The sequence below is a fragment of the Oncorhynchus masou genome, chromosome 9, assembly GCF_036934945.1.
Source record: "Oncorhynchus masou masou isolate Uvic2021 chromosome 9, UVic_Omas_1.1, whole genome shotgun sequence".
NCBI classification, from domain to species: domain Eukaryota; kingdom Metazoa; phylum Chordata; class Actinopteri; order Salmoniformes; family Salmonidae; genus Oncorhynchus; species Oncorhynchus masou.
In genome coordinates this window covers 82,023,200-82,040,699 of record NC_088220.1, presented here as the reverse complement: position 1 = coordinate 82,040,699, position 17,500 = coordinate 82,023,200, and positions in this window count along the sequence as shown.

The following is a 17,500-nucleotide window of genomic DNA, read 5'->3' as shown; positions in this document are numbered from 1 at the left end:
ATAGTCGTGATTTACAGAATATTCTGTTATGTTCCTTCCTGAAAATAGGCAGTTGGAGGCCTTCAAAAGCTCAACAGATATCATTGATGAGAGGTGAAAGGTCAGGCTTGATGATTGGAGCAGGTGTGATTAGAATTTCACTGTTGACGCACTCAGAGCGAGAGGCTGAAAATGGTGTGTACTTTTACCACATAGACACACACACACGCGCGCACACACAAACACACACACACACACACACACACACACAAACAAACAAACAAACAAACAAACACGCTAAACCACAGGACTGATTTGCACCGACTGGAATAAGTTCCGGGATTCATCCGACTGTCACCTGTCACCGGCTTCATCAACAAGTGCATCGATGACGTCGTCCCCACAGTGACCGTGCGTACATATCCCAACCAGAAGCCATGGATTACAGGCAAAATCCGCATTGAGCTAAAGGGTATTTTCAAGGAGCAGGACAATAAATCCTGACGCTTACAAGAAATCCCGCTATGCCCTCCGAAGAACCGTCAAACAGGCAAAGGGTCAATAAAGGACAAAGATTGAATTCTACTACACCAGCTCTGACGCTCGTCTGATATGGCAACACTTGCAAAATATTACAGGTTACAAAGGGAAGCCCAGCCACAAACTACCCAGCGACATGAGCCTACTTCAGTTAGTGCTAAATACGGCTGCTAGAATCCTGACTAGAACCAAAAAATTTGATCATGTTACTCCAGTGCTAGCCTCCCTACACTGGCTTCCTGTCAAAGCAAGGGCTGATTTCAAGGTTTTACTGCTAACCTACAAAGCATTACATGGGCTTGCTCCTTCCTATCTCTCTGATTTGGTCCTGCCGTACATACCTACACGTACGCAACGGTCACAAGACGCAGGCCTCCTAATTGTCCCTAGAATTTCTAAGCAAACAGCTGGAGGCAGAGCTTTCTCATTTTGAGCTCCATTCTTATGGAATGGTCTACCTACCCATGTGAGAGATGAAGACTCGGGTCTCAACCTTTAAGTTTTTACTGAAGACTCATCTCGTCAGTAGGTCATATGATTGAGTGTATTCTGGCCCAGGAGTGTGAAGGTGAATGAACTGCCCTTGCTGTCTCTGCCTGGCCGGTTCCCCTCTCTCCACTGGGATTCTCTGCCTCTAACTCTATTACAGTGGCTGAGTCACTGGCTTACTGATTCTCTTCCATGCCGTCCCTAGGAGGGGTGCATCACTTGAGTGGGTTGAGTCACTGACATGATCTTCCTGTCTGGGTTGGCGCCCCCCCCCCCCTTGGGTTGTGCCTTGGAGGAGATGTTTGTAGGCCATACTCCGCCTTGTCTCAGGATGGTAAGTTGGTGGTTGAAGATATCCCTCCAGTGGTATGGGGACTGTGCTTTGGCAAAGTGGGGGGGGGGTTATATCCTGCCTGTTTGGCCCTGTCTAGGGGTGTCATCGGATTGGGCCACAGTGTCTCTTGACCCCTCCTGTCTCAGCCTCCAATATTTATGCTGCAGTAGTTTATGTGTCGGGGGCTAGGGTCACTGTTATATCTGGAGTACTTCTCCTGTCTTATCCGGTGTCCTGTGTGAATTTAAGTATGCTCTCTCTAACTCTCTCTTTCTTTCTTTCTTTCTTTCTTTCTCTCACTCTCTCTCGGAGGACCTGAGCCCTAGGACCATGCCTCAGGACTACCTGGCATGATGACTCCTTGTTGTCCCCAGTCCACATGTCCGTGCTGCTGCTCCAGATTCAACTGTTCTGCCTGAGGCTATGGAACCCTGACCTGTTCACCGGACGTGCTACCTGTTCCAGACCCGCTGTTTTCAACTCACTAGAGACAGCAGGAGTGGTAGAGATACTATTAATGATTGGCTATGAAAAGCCAACTGTGGTGCTGACTTGTTGCACCCTCGACAACTACTGTGATTATTATTATTTGACCATGCTGGTCATTTATGAACATTTGTACATCTTGGCCATGTTCTTTTATCATCTCCACCCGGCACAGCCAGAAGAGGACTGGCCACCCCTCATAGCCTGGTTCCTGTCTAGGTTTCTTTATAGGTTTTGGCCTTTCTAGGGAGTTTATCCTAGCCACCGTGCATCTACACCTGCATTGCTTGCTGTTTGTGGTTTTAGGCTGGGTTTCTGTACAGCACTTTGAGATATCAACTGATGTAAGAATAGCTATATAAATACATTTTATTTGATTTGATTGTGGACTACAGGCAAAGGAGGATGAACACGCTCCCATTCACATCGACGGGCTGTAATGGAGCAGGTTGAGAGCTTCAAGTTCCTTGGTGTCCACATCACCAACAAACTATCATGATCCAAACACTCCAATACAGTCAAGAAGAGGGCAAGACAATGCCTATTTCCCCTCAGGAGACTGAAAAGATTTGGCATGGGTCCTCAGATCCTCAAAGAGTTCTAAAGTTGAACAATCAAGAGCATCCTGACTGGTTGCATCACCGCCTGGTATGTCAACTGCTTGGCTTCCGACCACAAGGCGCTACAGAGGGTAGTGCGTATTGCCAAGTACGCCAAGTCTAGGTCCAAAAGGCTCCTTAATTGAACCCTTTTGGGATAGGAGGCAGCATTTTCACGTTTGGATGAAAAGCGTGCCCAGACTAAACTGCCTGCTACTCAGTTCCAGTTGCTAATATATGCATATTATTAGTGATCTGTTTGAATGATGTCTGTGAGTATAACAGAACCTGGGAAAAAATCCAAACAGGAAGTGGGAAATCTGAGGTTTGTAGTTTTTCAACTCTTTGCCTATCAAATATACAGTGTCTATGTGATCAAATTACACTTCATAAGGCGTCCACTAGATGTCAACAGACTTTAGAACGTTGTTTCAGGCTTCTACTATGAAGGGGAAGAGATTGAGAGCTGTTTCAACCAGAGGTCTGGCAGAAGGCCAAGAGCTGATCACGCTCACACCGGTGAGAGCGACCTGTGTTCCAATGCATTTCTAAAGACAAAGGAATTCTCCGGTTGGAACATTATTGAAGATTTATGAAGATAACTTCTTAGGGCTGAAATCCCGTTAACAGGATTGATATGACAACAGCCAGTGAAAGTGCAGAGCGCCAAAGAGAGGAGTCGCAAAAAGCACAAATAGAGATAAAATGAATCACTAACCTTTGATGATCTTCATCAGATGACACTCATAGGACTTCATGTTACACAATTCATGTATGTTTTGTTTGATAAAGTGCATATTTATTTTCAAAAACCTCAGTATACATTGGCGTGTTATGTTCACTAGTTCCAAAAACAAATTGCAGAGAGCCACATCATTTTACAGGAATTCTCATTATAAATGTCGATGAAAGTACAATTGTTAGACATGGAAATATACACTGCGACCGCTGTGTCAGATTTCAAAAAAGCTTTATGGAAAAAGCAAACCATGCAATAATCTGAGTATAGCGCTCAGAAAAACAAATAGAGATATCTGCCATGTTGGAGTCAACAGTAATCAAAAATAACATTATAAATATTCACTTACCTTTGATGATGTTCATCAGAATGCACTCCCAGGAATTCCAGTTCCACATTAAATGTTTTATTTGTTCGATAATGTCCATCATTTATGTCCAAATTGCTACTTTTGTTAGCGCGTTTGGTAAACAAATCCAAAGTCACGAAGCGCTTTCACTAGGAGCAGATGAAATGTCAAAAAGTTCTGTTACTGTCAATAAAAACATGTCAAACAATGTATGGAATCAATCTTTAGGATGTTTTTAACATAAAACTTCAATAATATTCCAACCGGATAATTGCTTTGTCTTCAGAAAAGCAAAAGAGTGCAAGCTACCTCTCATTTGAAATGCGCATGACCAGTGCGTGACTTCTGGCAGACCCTTAGTCAAACAGCTCTCATTCTCTCCCCCTTCACAGTAGAATCCTCAAACAAGTTTCAACAGACAGTTGACATCCAGTGGAAGCCTTAGGAAGTGCAACATAACCAATATCCCACTGAGTATTCAATAGGGGCTGGATTGATAATCGACCATCCTCAGATTTCCCACTTCCTGTTTGGATTTCTTCTCAGGTTTTCGCCTGCCATATGAGTTCTGGGACCGAGGATCAGGCAGTTTACTCTGTGCACCTTTTCATCCAAGGTACTCAATACTGCCCCTGCAGCCATAAGAAGTGAAAAACATCATAAAGATTTTTTCTGTACATCGTTTGACATGTTTCAACGAACTGTAAAATAACTTTTTAAACTTTTCGTCTGAACATCTGCCTGGACTTGCCCGGGCCTCGTGAGTTTGGATTTTTGAACTAAATGCGCTAACAAAAGGAGGTATTTGGACATAAATGATGGATTTTATTGAACAAAACAAACATTTATTGTTGAACTGGGATTCCTAGGAGTGCATTCTGATGAAGATCATCAAATGTAAGTGAATATTTATAAAGCTAATTCTGACTTTTACTGACTCTAGAACATGGCGGATACATCTGTATGGCTTGTTTTGTGTCTGAGCGCCGTACTCAGATTATTGCATGGTTTGCTTTTTCCGTAAAGCTTCTTTGAAATCTGACACAGCGCTTGCATTAATTAACCTTTTTGGGATAGGGAGCAAATCTCCATCAATCAGTCTGTCTGGTAGAAACTCTCATCAAGCAGTCTGTCTGGTAGAAACTCTCCGTCAAGTAGTCTGTCAGGTAGAAACTCTCATCAAGCAGTCTGTCAGGTAGCAACTCTCCATAAAGCAGTCTGTCAGGTAGCAAGTCTCATGAAGTAGTCTGTCAGGTACCAACTCTCCGTCAAGCAGTCTGTCAGGTACCAACTCTCTGTCAGGTACCAACTCTCCATCAAGTAGTCTGTCAGGTACCAACTCTCATCAAGTAGTCTGTCAGGTACCAACTCTCATCAGTCTGTCAGGTACCAACTCATCTCAGGTACCAACTCTCATCAGTTGTCTGTCAAGTAGTCTGTCAGGTACATCAACTCTCCATCAAGCAGTCTGTCAGGTACCAACTCTCATCAAGGTCTGTAGCAACTCTCATCAAGCAGTCTGTCAGGTACCAACTCTCATCAAGTAGTCTGTCAGGTACCAACTCTCCATCAAGCAGTCTGTCAGGTACCAACTCTCCATCAAGCAGTCTGTCAGGTACCAACTCTCATCAAGTAGTCTGTCAGGTACCAACTCTCCATCAAGCAGTCTGTCAGGTAACTCTCCATCAACTCTCCATCAAGCAGTCTGTCAGGTACCAACTCTCATCAAGCAGTCTGTCAGGTAGCAAGTCTCATCAAGCAGTCTGTCAGGTACCAACTCTCCATCAAGCAGTCTGTGTACCAACTCTCCATCAGTCTGTAGCAACTCTCCATCAAGCAGTCTGTCAGGTAGCAACTCTCATCAAGTAGTCTGTCAGGTACCAACTCTCATCAAGCAGTCTGTCAGGTAGCAACTCTCCATCAAGTACCAACTCTCCATCAGTCTGTCAGGTACCAACTCTCATCAAGTAGTCTGTCAGGTACCAACTCTCATCAAGCAGTCTGTCAGGTAGCAACTCCATCAAGCAGTCTGTCAGGTACCAACTCTCATCAGTCTGTCAGGTACCAACTCTCATCAAGCAGTCTGTCAGGTACCAACTCTCATCAAGCAGTCTGTCAGGTACCAACTCTCATCAAGCAGTCTGTCAGGTACCAAGCAGTCTGTCAGGTCTCATCAAGCAGTCTGTCAGGTAGCAACTCTCATCAAGCAGTCTGTCCAACTCTCCATCAAGCAGTCTGTCAGGTACCAACTCTCCATCAAGCAGTCTGTCAGGTACCAACTCTCATCAAGCAGTCTGTCAGGTACCAACTCTCATCAAGCAGTCTGTCAGGTACCAACTCTCATCAAGCAGTCTGTCAGGTACCAACCAACTCTCATCAAGCAGTCTGTCAGGTACCAACTCTCATCAAGCAGTCTGTCAGGTACCAACTCTCCATCAACAGTCTGTCAGGTACCATCAAGCAGTCTGTCAGGTACCAACTCTCATCAAGCAGTCTGTCAGGTACCAACTCTCCATCAAGCAGTCTGTCAGGTACCAACTCTCCATCAAGCAGTCTGTCAGGTACCAACTCTCCATCAAGCAGTCTGTCAGGTACCAACTCTCCATCAAGCAGTCTGTCAGGTACCAACTCTCCATCAAGCAGTCTGTCAGGTAGCAACTCTCATCAGTCTGTCAGGTACCAACTCTCCATCAAGCAGTCTGTCAGGTACCAACTCATCATCAAGCAGTCTGTCAGGTACCAAGCAGTCTCAGGTACCATCAAGCAGTCTGTCAGGTACCAACTCTCATCAAGCAGTCTGTCAGGTACCAACTCTCATCAAGTCTGTCAGTCTGTCAGGTACCAACATCAAGCAGTCTGTCAGGTACCAACTCCATCAAGCAGTCTGTCAGGTACCAACTCTCCATCAAGCAGTCTGTCAGGTACCAACTCTCCATCAAGCAGTCTGTCAGGTACCAACATCAAGTCTGTCAGGTACCAACTCCATCAAGCAGTCTGTCAGGTACCAACTCTCCATCAAGCAGTCTGTCAGGTACCAACTCTCCATCAAGCAGTCTGTCAGGTACCAACTCTCCATCAAGCAGTCTGTCAGGTACCAACTCTCCATCAAGCAGTCTGTCAGGTACCAACTCTCCATCAAGCAGTCTGTCAGGTACCAACTCTCCATCAAGCAGTCTGTCAGGTACCAACTCTCATCAAGCAGTCTGTCAGGTACATCAACTCAGGTACCAACTCTCCATCAAGCAGTCTGTCAGGTACCAACTCTCCATCAAGCAGTCTGTCAGGTACCAACTCTCCATCTACCAACTCTCATCAACTACCAACTCCATCAAGCAGTCTGTCAGGTACCAACATCAAGCAGTTTCAGGTACCAACATCAAGCAGTCTGTCAGGTACCAATTCCATCAAGTGTCTGTCAGGTACCAACTCTCATCCAGTCTGTCAGGTACCAACTCTCCATCAAGCAGTCTGGGACTTGTACCAACTCTCCATATGAGTCTGATACCAACTCTCCATCAAATGTGTCTTGTCTTCATCAATGAGCAGAGTGTACCAACTCTCCATCAGTCTGTCAGGTACCAACTCTCCATCAAGCAGTCTGTGTACCAACTCTCCATGTCTGTCAGGTACCAACTCTCCATGTGTCAAGCAGTGTCAGGTACCAACTCTCCATGTCTGTGTACCAACTCTCCATGTGTGTACCAACTCTCATGTGTCAGGTGCAACTCTCATCAAGCAGTCTGTGTACCAACTCTCCATCAAGCAGTCTGTCAGGTCAAGTGTCTGTCAGGTACCAACTCTCCATCAAGCAGTCTGTCAGGTAGCAACTCTCCATCAAGCAGTCTGAGCAGCCTCAGGTACCAACTCTCCATCAAGCAGTCTGTCAGGTACCAACTCTCCATCAAGCAGTCTGTCAGGTACCAAAAAATCAGGTCCATCAAGCAGTCTGTCAGGTACCAACTCTCAAGTAGTCTGTCAGGTTATGGGCAACTCTCCATCAAGCAGTCTGTCAGTACCAACTCCCATCAAGCAGTCTGTCAGGTACCAACATCAAGCAGTCTGTCAGGTACCAACTCTCATCAAGCAGTCTGTCAGGTACCAACTCTCCATCAAGCAGTCTGTCAGGTACCAACTCTCATCCAGTCTGTCAGGTACCAACCTCATCAAGCAAGGTACCAACTCAAGCAGTCTGTCTCAACATCAAGCAGTCTGTCAGGTTTCATCAAGCAGTCTGTCAGGTACCAACTCTCATCAAGCAGTCTGTCAGTACCAACTCTCATCAAGCAGTTCTGAAATGGCATGTCTGTCAGGTACCAACTCTCATCAGAGTCCATCCAACTCCCATCAAGCAGTCTGTCAGGTACCAACTTCCATCAAGCAGTCTGTCAGGTACCAACTTCCATCAAGCAGTCTGTTACCAACTCTCCATCAAAGTCTGTCAGTACCAACTCTCCATCAAGCAGTCTGTCAGGTACCAACTCTCCATCAAGCAGTCTGGGTACCAACATCAAGCAGTCTGTCAGGTACCAACTTCTCATGCAACCCATCAAGCAGTCTGTCAGGTACCAACTCTCATCAAGCAGTCTGTCAGGTACCAACTCTCCATCAAGCAGTCTGTCAGGTACCAACTCTCCATCAAGCAGTCTGTCAGGTACCAACTCTCATCAAGTAGTCTGTCAGGTACCAACTCTCATCAAGCAGTCTGTCAGGTACCAACTCTCATCAAGCAGTCTGTCAGGTAGCAACCAACTCTCATCAAGTAGTCTGTCAGGTACCAACTCTCATCAAGCAGTCTGTCAGTACCAACTCTCATCAAGCAGTCTGTCAGGTACCAACTCTCATCACTCTGTTCCAGTCTGTCAGGTCATCAAGCAGTCTGTCAGGTACCAACTCTCATCAAGCAGTCTGTCAGGTAGCAACTCTCATCAAGCAGTCTGTCAGGTACCAACTCTCATCAAGCAGTCTGTCAGGTACCATCAAGCAGTCTGTCAGGTACCAACTCTCATCAAGCAGTCTGTCAGGTACCAACTCTCATCAAGCAGTCTGTCAGGTAGCAACTCTCATCAAGCAGTCTGTCAGGTACCAACTCTCATCAAGCAGTCTGTCAGGTACCAACTCTCATCAAGCAGTCTGTCAGGTACCAACTCTCATCAAGCAGTCTGTCAGGTACCAACTCTCATCAAGCAGTCTGTCAGGTACCAACATCAAGCAGTCTGTCAGGTACCAACTCTCAAAGCAGTCTGTCAGGTACCAACTCTCATCAAGCAGTCTGTCAGGTACCAACTCTCATCCATCAACTCTCCAAGCAGTCTGTCAGGTACCAACTCTCCATCAAGCAGTCTGTCAGGTACCAACTCTCCCAGTCTGTCAGGTACCAACTCTCCATCAAGCAGTCTGTCAGGTACCAACTCTCATCAAGCAGTCTGTCAGGTACCAACTCTCATCAAGCAGTCTGTCAGGTACCAACTCTCATCAAGCAGTCATGTCAGGTACCAACTCTCATCAAGCAGTCTGTCAGGTACCAACTCTCCATCAAGTGTGTCTGTGTGTACCAACTCTCATCAAGCAGTCTGTCAGGTAGCAACTCTCCATCAAGTGAGGCTGGTCTGCAGTCTGTCAGGTACCAACTCTCCTCTCCCTGAGCCAGTCTTCCTGCTCCATCAAAGCAGCCTGTATGGGTCTCCATCAAGCAGTCTGTCATGTGTGTGTGGTACCCTCTGTGTATCAAGTAGTCTGTCAGGTACCAATTCTCCTCTCCCTCTCCATGAGTCTCATGGCAGTCTGTCAGGTCCTGCTGTAGCCTGATGCAGTCTGGAACATGGTTCCTGTGTGTGGTGTCTGCAGTCTGTCAGGTACCAACTCTCCATCAAGCAGTCTGTTCTCCTCTGTCCCTGTCTGTCTCCTGTCTGTCAGGTACCAACTTCCATCAAGCAGTCTGTCAGGTACCAACTTCCATCAAGTAGCTGTGGCCTGATGAGTCTAGAACATGGTTCCTCTGTGTGGTGTCTCCATCATTCTCCTCAGGTCCCTGTCCATCCTGCTGTAGGTACCAACTGGCCTCATGAGTCTCAGAACATGGTTCCTCTGTCTGTGGTGTCTGCATCATTCTCCTCTCCCTGTCCTCCTGCTGTAGCCTGATGAGTCTAGAACATGGTTCCTCTGTGTGGTGTCTGCCTCATTCTCCTCTCCCTGTCCTCCTGCTGTCAGGTACTGGCCTGATGAGTCTCAGAACATGGTTCCTGTGTGTGGTGTCTGCAGTCATTCTCCTCTCCCTGTCCTCCTGCTGTAGCCTGATGAACTCTAGAACATGGTTCCTCTGTCTGTCAGGTGTCTGCCTCATTCTCCTCTCCCTGTCCTCCATGCTCTGTCTAGCCTGATGAAACTGTAGCCATGTCCTTAGTGTTTCTTTGCCTCATCCTTTCTTCGTTGACAAACATAGTGGCTGTAAGATAAAGCAGGGGTTGTTGAAATAGGTTGATAATAAACTGTCCCCCACTACCAGACTGTATCTATACGTCTGGATTTTTCTGAGATGGACATTATGTCAGGTTCCTCATCTCATCTCTTCATTTGCTACTTTTTGTCTCTGTCTCTCTGTGTCTCTGTCTTTCTGTCTCTCTGTCTTTCTGTGTCTCTGTCTCTGTCTCTCTCTTTCTGTCTCTGTCTCTGTCAGGTACCAACTCTCATCTGTCTCTGTCTCTCTCTTTCTCAGCTCCCTCTCTCCCGCTCAACTCTCTCCACGTACCAACCTAAGTCAGGGACAGTTGATCCTCCACCCTCTCTTCTCCCTCCTCTATGCCCAGGCTTGGCCACTCTCATCCTGGCCACTGTCCATTCCCCAGTGGGTTAGCTTGGGGAGTCTGTGTGGTCTGGGTGATATGGCTACCCCCTGGGCCTGGTCCAGGAGCAGGCTGATCAGCGAGCTATTCAAGCCCACATGGGTGAGCATTCAATGGGCTCCAGCTCTGTGATCTCCTGGGCCCTGGCTTCATTCTGGCTCAGTTATGTAACGGAGGCTGATCAAAGCTGGGCCACAGTCATACTGACAGTGCAGTGGGAAGCTAGCATACAGCAAGAAACTGTGTGTGTGTGTGTGTGTGTGTGTGTGTGTGTGTGTGTGTGTGTGTGTGTGTGTGTGTGTGTGTGTGTGTGTGTGTGTGTGTGTGTGTGTGTGTGTGTGTGTGTGTGTGTGTGTGTGTGTGTGTGTGTGTGTGTGTGTGTGTGTGTGTGTAGTGCTCTGCTCTGCTCTCCCTCTCTCTAGCCTGATGGGTCCAGTGTAGTACTCTAATCTCTCTCTGTAGCTGGGGTCCAGTGTAGTGCTCTACTCTCTCTCTGAGGGTCCAGTGTAGTGCTCTATTCTCCTCTTCCTCTCTGAGGGGTCCAGTGTAGTGCTCTACTCTCTCTCTCTGAAGGGTCCAGTGTAGTGCTCTCTCTCTCTCCCTGTCCAGTGTAGCTGGCCTGATGAGTCTAGAACATGGTTCCTCTCAGTGTAGTGCTCTGTAGGGGTACTGTGTGGTGTCTCTCTCTCTCTGAGGGTCCAGTGTGTAGTGCTCTACTCTCTCTCTGAGGGGTCAGTTTAAAGTGCTCTACTCTCTCTCTGAGGGGTCCAGTGTAGTGCTCTCTCTCTCTCTGTCTCTCTGGGTCAGTGTCTGTGCTCTCTCTCTCTGTCTCTGGGTCCAGTGTCTAGTGCTCTACTCTCTCTCTGAGTGGTCCAGTGTAGTGCTCTACTCTCTCTCTGCCCAGGGGTCCAGTGCAGTGCTCTGGGGAGTCTCTCTCTGATATGGCTCCCCTGGGGGTCCAGGAGAGGCTGATCAGTGCTATTCTACATGGGGTCTCCAGTGGTAGTGCTCTACTCTCTCTCTGCAGTGGGGTCCAGTGTAGTGCTCTGTGTGCTCTCTCTCTCTCTGATGGGTCCAGTGTAGTGCTCTGCTCTCTCTCTCTCTGAGGGTCCAGTGTAGTGCTCTGAGGGGTCCAGTGTAGTGCTCTCTCTCTGAGGGGTCCAGTGTAGTGCTCTACTCTCTCTCTCTGAGGGGTCCAGTGTAGTGCTCTACTCTCTCTCTGAGGGGTCCAGTGTAGTGCTCTGCTCTCTCTCTCTCTGAGGGGTCCAGTGTAGTGCTCTACTCTCTCTCTGAGGGGTCCAGTGTAGTGCTCTACTCTCTCTCTCTCTGAGGGGTCCAGTGTAGTGCTCTACTCTCTCTCTGAGGGGTCCAGTGTAGTGCTCTACTCTCTCTCTGAGGGGTCCAGTGGTCTCAGGGTCCAGTGTAGTGCTCTACTCTCTCTCTGAGGGGTCCAGTGTAGTGTCCTCTCTCTCTGAGGGGTCCAGTGTAGTCTCTCTCTACTCTCTATCACTCTGAGGGGTCCAGTGCACAATAAGTGCTCAGTGCTATTTGAGGGGTCAACAAGTGCTCTCCTAAGTGGCAAGGGATGGTCTCAGGATGTCAAAACACTGTGCTATCACTCTCCTCTCTGAGGGGTAGGAAACCAGATGTGAGTGAAATTATATTATCTCAATGTACAAACTGAGTAAGAAATCTCATTCTGAATGATTATTATAAAATAAGGATTGGGTCCAGTGTAGGAACAATGTGAATCTTCTAGACCAGACCTCTATGTCTCTGTTTGGGTCCAGTGTAGTGACTCCTCTGGGTCCATTCTACACTTCCTGTTCTTTAAATTTCTCTGGCTCCAGTGTCTACAGTCTGACAAAGGTCCAGTGAAGTGCTCTACTCTGTCTCTGAGGGGTCAGTGAGTGTGTCTGTCTCGGAGGTGTCCAGTGTGTGTCTGTGTGTGGGTCCAGTGTAGTGCTCTACTCTCTCTCTGAGTGGTCCAGTGTAGTGTGTGTGTGTCTCTGTGTGTGTCCAGTGTGTGTCCACTTTGTCTGATGTGTCCAGTGTTTGTGTGCTGTCTCAGTCTCCTACCTCAAAGAGAATCACTCTCATCACATAAAGAGCTGTCCACCTGAAAGACAAGAGGCTGTCCCTGACAGGGACAAACTGATCTAATAGCACAATAATGTATGAGTCAGACCAGGGACTCCACCTTTGTAACACCTGACAGAAGACAGACTTCACCTGACAGAGGAGACAGAGACTCCACCTGACAGTGGCAGAGACTCCACCTGACAGATGGTCACCTGACACAGACTCCACCTGACAGCAGGATGTCAAAACAGAGGAGACTGTCCACCTGACAGAAGAGACATTACTCCACCTCCTACACCTGACAGAGGAGACAGGGACTCCACCTGACAGAGGAGACAGGGACTCCACCTGACAGATGAGCCAGACTCCACCTGACAGAGGAGATGTTCACCTGACAGAGGAAAGAGATATTATCAAATGCAATGACTCCACCTGACAACTGAGTGACAGAGGAGACATGACTCATTATGAATGATTACCTGACAAAGACAGGATTGACAGAGGAGACAGGACTCCACCTGACAGAGGAGAAGTAGACTCCACCTGACAGAGAAGACAAGACTCCACCTGACAGAGGAGAAGACTTCACCTGACAGAGGAGACCAGACCACCTAACAGAGGTGACTTTGTAGTAGTCCAGAAGAGACAGAGACTCCACCTGACAGAGGAGACAGGGACTACACCTGACAGAGGAGACAGGGACTCCACCTGACAGAGGAGACAGGGACTCCACCTGACAGATTCTCACCTGACAGAGGAGACAGACTTCACCTGACAGAGGAGACAGAGACTCCACCTGACAGGAGACAGAGACTCCACCTGACAGAGGAGTCAGGAGACTCCACCTGACAGAGACTCCACCTGAGGAGACAAACTCCACCTGACAGAGTGACAGAGTGTCCACCTGACAGAGGAGACAGACTCCACCTGACAGAGGAGACAGAGACTCCACCTGACAGAGAGACAGTGTCCACCTGACAGAGGAGAGAGACTCCACCTGACAGAGGAGACAGACTTCACCTGACAGTGAAGACAGAGCTTCAGTCTCCACCTGGACAGAGGAGACAGAGACTCCACAGAAGACAGAGACTCCACCTGACAGAGGAGAGACTTCACCTGACAGAGGAGACAGACTCCACCTGACAGAGAGACAGAGAATCCACCTGACAGAGGAGACAGGGACTCCACCTGACAGAGGAGAGACAGAGGAGACAGAGATTCCACCTGACAGAGGAGACAGAGACTCCACCTGACAGAGGAGACAGACTTCACCTGACAGAGGAGACAGATACTCCAACTGACAGAGGAGACAAATTCCACCTGACAGAGGAGACAGAGACTCCACCTGACAGAGGAGACAGACTTCACCTGACAGAGAAGACAGACTCCACCTGACAGAGGAGACAGATTCCACCTGACAGAGGAGACAGAGACTCCACCTGACAAAGAAGACAGAGACTCCACCTGACAGAGGTGACAGGGACTACCTGACAGAGGAGACAGAGACTCCACCTGACAGAAGAAACAGAGACTCCACCTGACAGAGGAGACAGGGACTCCACCTGACAGAGGAGACAGATATTCCACCTGACAGAGGAGACAGACTCCACCTGACAGAGGAGACAGACTCCACCTGACAGATACTCCACCTGACAGAGGAGACAGACTTCACCTGACAGAGGAGGAGACTCCACCTGACACAGAGACAGAGAATCCACCTGACAGAGGATACAGAGACTCCACCTGACAGAGGAGACAGAGAGACTCCACCTGACAGAGGAGACAGACTCCACCTGACAGAGGAGACAGAGACTCCACCTGACAGAGGGAGACTCCACCTGACAGAGGATACAGACCACCTGACAGAGACAGACTCCACCTGACAGGGACTCCACCTGACAGAGGAGACAGACTCCACCTGACAGAGGAAACAGACTTCACCTGACAGAGGAGACAGACTCCACCTGACAGAGAGACAGATACTCCACCTGACAGAGGAGACAGAGAATCCACCTGACAGAGGAGACAGAGACTCCACCTGACAGAGGAGGAGACAGACAGACTCCACCTGACAGAGGAGACAGACTTCACCTGACAGAGGAGACAGCAACTCCACCTGACAGACTCCATCTGACTGAGTCTCTCCTCTCCATCCCCCCTCTTTTGAAACAGCCAGGTGTAGCTGGTATTAATATGAGTAACACAACACATCACCTCTCAATAGCATTCTTGACTATTTAGATGAGCTTTTGACTGATTATGGTTATACAGCCATGGTAAATCTAGCTGAAGCACAAAGCAACACAATGGAAATCTAATTAAGAACTGCTGAGTCCGTATCCTTCTCATTCTCCATTCATTCCACTGGGCTTTTCTGTCTGCAGTATACCAGGTGTGTGTGTGTGTGTGTGTGTGTGTGTGTGTGTGTGTGTGTGTGTGTGTGTGTGTGTGTGTGTGTGTGTGTGTGTGTGTGTGTGTGTGTGTGTGTGTGTGTGTGTGTGTGTGTGTGTGTGTGTGTGTGTGTGTGTGTGTGTGTGTGTCTGTCTGAAAGTCCCAGTCAAAGTTAAAGACTAAATGTGATCTGGACAGGGTTTGTGCTCTTTTTCTCCCTTGCAGGGCAGGAGTAAATAAGTGATGCTAAGTGTTTGTGCCTGTGTGTTTGCGTGTTCACTTGCATGCCTTCGTGCACCTGTGTGTGCGTGTCTGTGTGTTACATTAAACCAGATTTGATCTGACATGGTTTACAGTACTTACAGTACTAAAGAGTCTCTGGTTGTACTGTAATGGAAGTGTGTGTGTGTTCTGGTGCGTGTTTTTAATGTCTTCTGCTCACCAAGTGTGAGTGAGAGAAAGCTACCTGACTAATTACTGTGTAGTTAGTTTCTGTTTCCAGCTCCTCTTCCCTCCTGCTGAGCATCATATGGTGCTGGCCAAGATTGACACACTTTTTGAATCATAATTAAACTCAGCGATCCCTGACAGGGTTTCTCTCTCTCTGCTTTATACACTCTCTCTCCTCTTTTCCCATCCCTCCTCACACCTCTGTCAGTCTTCCAACGTGTTGTTCAGGCTCTCACTCTGACATTTTCGAGAGAGGGGAGAGAGAGAGAGAGAGAGAGGGAGAGAGAGACTAAGATAGAGAGAGAGAGAGAGAGGGAGAGAGACTAAGGGAGAGACTAAGGGAGAGAGAGAGAGAGAGAGAGAGAGAGAGAGAGAGAGAGAGAGAGAGACTAAAGAGAGAGAGACTGAGTGAGAGACAGAGAGAGAGACTAAGGGAGTGAGAGAGAGAGAGAGAGAGGGAGGGAGATTTAGAGATAGACTCAGGGAGAGATAGACTAAAGGAGAGAGTTAGAGAGAGGTCTTGTGTTTTGTTTTTCTTGGTTTGCTGTTTTTAAGCTTGTGTTGTCGGAGTTGAAATGTTGTCTGTTGCATCACACACACATACAGTTGCATGCAAATACTTATCGAAAGTTTATCAAAATCCGTGAATGAGAGAGAGAGAGACTAAGAGGGAGAGAGACAGAGAAAGAGAGAGAGACAGAGAGAGAGAGAGAGAGAGAGAGAGAGAGACTAAGAGAGAGAGAGAGACTGAGGGAGAGAGAGAGAGACTAAGGGAGAGAGAGGAGAGAGAGAGAGAGAGAGAGAGAGAGAGAGATAGAGAGGTAGAGAGACAGGGAGAGAGACAGAGAAGAGAGACAGAGACAGAGAGAGAGAGACAGAGAGAGAGACAGAGAGAGACCAAAGAGAGACAGAGAGACAGAGAGAGACAGAGAGAGGAGAGAGCGGTTTAGAGATGTGAAAGCATCAGCGGAGACGTATCCAATTCAGTTTCATCAGAGTCCAACAGAACCTCATTTCATCCTCCAAACTGAGGTACAATGAGCATCAGAGCATTGGGCAGCAGTTTATTCTGGGCTCCTAGCAGACACTAGTTTGGAGGTGGTGTTTCACCAGCATTGCACTTTACATGGCTGCTTTTAGATTGACAGGGTTATAAATATCCAGAAATAGGGGAGATGGGATTAAGATGTCCAGAAATAGGGGAGATGGGATTAAGACTGTGACTGTAATGACATTTTGTCAGTCGATTATTGTCATGCAAATGACTGCCGTTCTCAAGGTAATTGACAGTTAATTAACATAAACACATTTAGCATCTCTAGGCCTCTGTAACATCTACGTTTTATAAAAAGACCTTCACAATTATCCATAATTTATTTTCGGTAGGTCTAATAGGATCCTCCTGTTTATAGTGGCATCAAAACTATGTTTTCACACTTTCATACACGCTCGAGACAGGAATGAAGGCGAGAGAGGAGATGGAAACGCAAGGTGGTGAAATATTCTGTAGTTAAAGGTAATGTGTCAGCCTATTAATTATCTAAACATATTACTAGGCTATTCAAAATAAAATTGAAAATCACTATATTCTATAACGTAACAATCATCATTTTAATTACATTTTCATATTGGGCACATATACAGGCCTATGCTGATGCTGTCACACCCTGACCATAGTTTGCTTTGTATTTTTCTATGTTTTGGTTGGTCAGGGTGTGGTCTGAGTGGGCATTATATGTTGGATGTCTTGTTTGTCTATTTCTATGTCTGGCCTGATATGGTTCTCAATCAGAGGCAGGTGTTAGTCATTGTCTCTGATTGGGAACCATATTTAGGTAGCCTGGGTTTCACTGTGTGTTTGTGGGTGATTGTTCCTGTCTCTGTGTTTTCACCAGATAGGACTGTTTAGGTGTTCGTTCGTTCGTTCGTTCGTTCGTTCGTTCGTTCGTTCGTTTGTTAATTAATTCATTGTTTTGTTAGTTATTTCATGTCTAGTTCCTTTTATTAAAGAACATGAATAACCGCCACGCTGCATTTTGGTCCGCTTCTCCTTCACCAGAGGAAACCCCTCACAGATGCATCAGCTCTAATATGTTTGTGGATGTTTTGAATGAATCATCACCTTAAGCGCTTTCCATTTCCGTATGTTGGGCTTTGAAACAACATCCACTACGACCATGTTTCCCCTCTGTTTCAACCTGCCGTGAACTTCTTTCTTCAAAT